Source organism: Sinocyclocheilus anshuiensis, unplaced genomic scaffold, assembly GCF_001515605.1.
Source record: "Sinocyclocheilus anshuiensis isolate Anshui unplaced genomic scaffold, SAMN03320099.WGS_v1.1 scaffold73, whole genome shotgun sequence".
Lineage (NCBI taxonomy): Eukaryota > Metazoa > Chordata > Actinopteri > Cypriniformes > Cyprinidae > Sinocyclocheilus > Sinocyclocheilus anshuiensis.
This window is the reverse complement of record NW_015536460.1, coordinates 207,166-210,332: the sequence shown is the minus strand read 5'-3', so window position 1 is coordinate 210,332 and position 3,167 is coordinate 207,166. Positions and strand designations below refer to the sequence as shown.

Here is a 3,167-nt window from a genome sequence, read left to right as displayed (position 1 = left end):
AATAACGGACCAAGGATTAAACGAAGCTTGAAGCGGGTCTTATGATGCCTGTGGTTTGAATCAGACCGAAATCTCAGGCTAGCTGTCCCCTGTGTTCTAGTTAGTGCTGCTTGCGGTTAGTATAGCTCAGGGCTGAGCCCACCCAAATGACTGTCTTGCCCACCCAATCAGAATCGGATAAAGATTGCGTAAATGTTTATTTTTTTGTGCAGTGATTAAAACCACTCCGAAGCGGACTGTGTTTTGAGAAGTATAAGATAGACATGGAGACTGCCCCAACAATCATAAAATAACACCAGAAAATTGCAGCGTTTTTCTTTTATTAGCTGAAAGCAAGGCATGCTAAATTAACGCGGAGGCTTCAGTCTGTTGCAGAAAAGCAGATGCTGTCAATGAGCGAAAACGGGTAGAAATATTTGCGCGCTATCATGGAGAGTTTGCGAGTTACAAGGAGTTTAATACAGGAATATGTATCATAGCTTACCACTGAAATTACCTGAGCAGCTGAATTAATGTTCTAAAAAACCTGCTCATTCAATAATGTGAATTCATTGCACGGACAGGGCAAGATAAGCATTTAAAATGCATGTACATTTACATTACATTTACAACAAGTAGATAGAATAGAAAAAATAGAAAGCTAGTGTTAGTTTTTTATTTGTTTTGTTTTTTTAAATAAAAATAAATAAAAAAAGAAGATAAATATAGATAAAGTAGAATTAAAATAGAAGAATAATAATAATTTCACCGCATGTAGGCTATACAGCTCAGTTGAAAATGTACCCCGTTTAACTTGCTGTTAATGTTGAATGTAAGAATGAAAACTGAAAGTAAACAACACTGAAATAAGAGCTTGTGTGATGAAAGTTGCATTCGTTACTATAGCAATAGTCAGCTCGACTGTAATATCCAGTGATGCAAACTATTAGACTATTTTGTCAAATTTCGCCGTTTTTAATTGAAAGTAGGGCTGTCATTTACGCGTTTCCTGTAATTCATAATTATTGTGATGATAATAGCATTTTTCTGTTTTGCGTTTTCAACATAGGAATACAACTAAAATTGAATGGGTGCATATTTTAAAATAAAAATATTATTTGCATATTGATTACAAAAAAAATCAGTGAACAGTGAAGTGGGGTATGAGTGGTTATGAACGAATGAATAAATGAAACGCATTTGTCCGTGTTTCACTCACACTTTCACAAATTGACTGAGTCTGGGCCCTGATTTTTCCCAATTTTCCTTCAGTATGAAAAATTAGTTTTTTTCCCCCGTAATGGTTATGATGTCATTTGAACATGACATTCATAACGATTGGACATCTCAATTCTCTAATTGCACCACAAGGAGGTGAGAAAGCTTCCAGAGGAGCTATGAGCGAGGATACACAGGTGTATCCTATGCGTAAGTCTTTCTTGTCTTTGTTTCCGGCTTTGCTACTGTTCGGATGCTCTTGCTTACTGCTCTGCGCTTTGCTCCTTGTTTATGTACTTTTCTCAGATTTTTCTAAGATTTTAACTTCAGCAGATCAGCACAGTGCTCAAACAAATTTTTGGCACAAACACTGAAACAAAAAACTTTTTGGGACTGGAATAATACTATGAAGAAGACTTTTTGCCTCCCACTGCCAGCAGCTTACATTCCGGAGACGGGAAAACACAGCTGCCTACATTCAAACAGATGAGAAAGAAAATGCCTCTTGTGGAAACTACTTGCTGCATGAACTACCACAGACGTCTACAAAGGATTGTGGTTCTTGAAACAAAGTTACTTGCTGGACTTCCAAAACAGGTGGAACACACAACAGACCATCTTCACAGACCCCCTCAGCATACAGCCGTTGAGTCCCATGAATCTAGTGAATTTCAACAGTTAATACCAAGTGTAGAGAAACAAGCCAAAACTGATCGACACACTAATTAATGTCACAAACAGGGAGCGAGACCCAAAGGCGCTCGAGACTTTAGATTGTCACGAGTATCTCATATTGCTGCGATAGCATCCTCTACCCCAGATACGGCTATGACAACACTGGTATTCTACCACCCCCTATACATCTTGAGAACAGATTTCAAGCATTAATGAATGTGGGTGAGGAATCCCCAAATGTGATTGAACATGGATCATATCATCCAGCAGTTAACATTGCTACTAACAGGTGCTCAAGGTCGAGCAGACAGTGGCATTCAGCTCAGAGCACAGCCGAGCCCAGGTCTCTGATATTGGGTGACTATTATCAGAAACATCAGTAGCAGAACTACAACTACAGGCTGCTTTCCTCAAGAAACCTGTTGTGATTTCTGATGTGAACAGGGAACTTCGGAACATTCTAATGAAGCACAAGACTGCTAATCGAATCATCATCCATGTGGGGAAGAATGACATTCGAAAAGAGCAGTCAGAACTCTTTAAGAAGGATTTCAGTGAACTCCTTGAAACACTTCGAAAGACTTAAAGGGGTCATCGGATGCCCATTTTCCACAAGTTGATAGGATTCTTTAGGGTCTTAATGAAAAGTCTGTAACATACTTTGGTTAAAATTTCTCAGTGGTAGTGTAAAAAAACACCCTTTTTACCTTGTCAAAATCAGCTCTGCAGAAATAAACCCATTTTTTGCATGTTGCTTTAAATGCTAATGAGCTCTGCTTACCCCGCCCCTCTCTTTTGTGGGGTGACCAGCCGTGCTCAGAGACTGTTTACTTTAGCCGCAAAACTTGCTAACTAGCACGTTATTAGGAATTGCGATTGCAAAGATTCATAAAAACACCCTTATACTCACTTGTGAAGTGAAGCTGTCATTTAGGTAAATCGGGAGGCGCATTCCCTTCAAAAACAAAAGTAATCCACTGCGTCTTCAGAGGCTCAGATGTCGGGAGTAAATGACAAATGGTATGTTCATTATTACATCCAACAACAAAACACCTCAATCGCTATTAGGGGTGGGACAAAAAAATCGATCCATCGATGCATTGCGATTCTCTCTCCAACGATTCTGGATCGATTCTGAGAATTTCAGAATCGATTCTGAGCTTAGTTTTTAACCAGATGCGCGATTACGCTGAGTTTGCTTTAGAAACACCCGTATTCTGCTTGCTTCCAAATCCTCACACACATACACACACCATTCGAACCTTCCGTAAAATAATCTTTCATAAAGCTCGGAA

The 3,167-nt window shown here is 39.1% G+C and overlaps 1 long non-coding RNA gene across 1 annotated transcript in view; it reads right to left on the bottom strand.

Moving 5' to 3' along the window:
* The window catches only part of LOC107688639 (uncharacterized), a 1,015-nt gene extending 716 nt beyond the window's left edge, over positions 1-299 (bottom strand). The window contains exon 1 of the long non-coding RNA XR_001634276.1: positions 264-299. This is a non-coding gene — a long non-coding RNA (uncharacterized LOC107688639). The remainder of the gene's footprint in view (positions 1-263) is intronic.
* Positions 300-3,167: the final 2,868 nt, after the last annotated feature.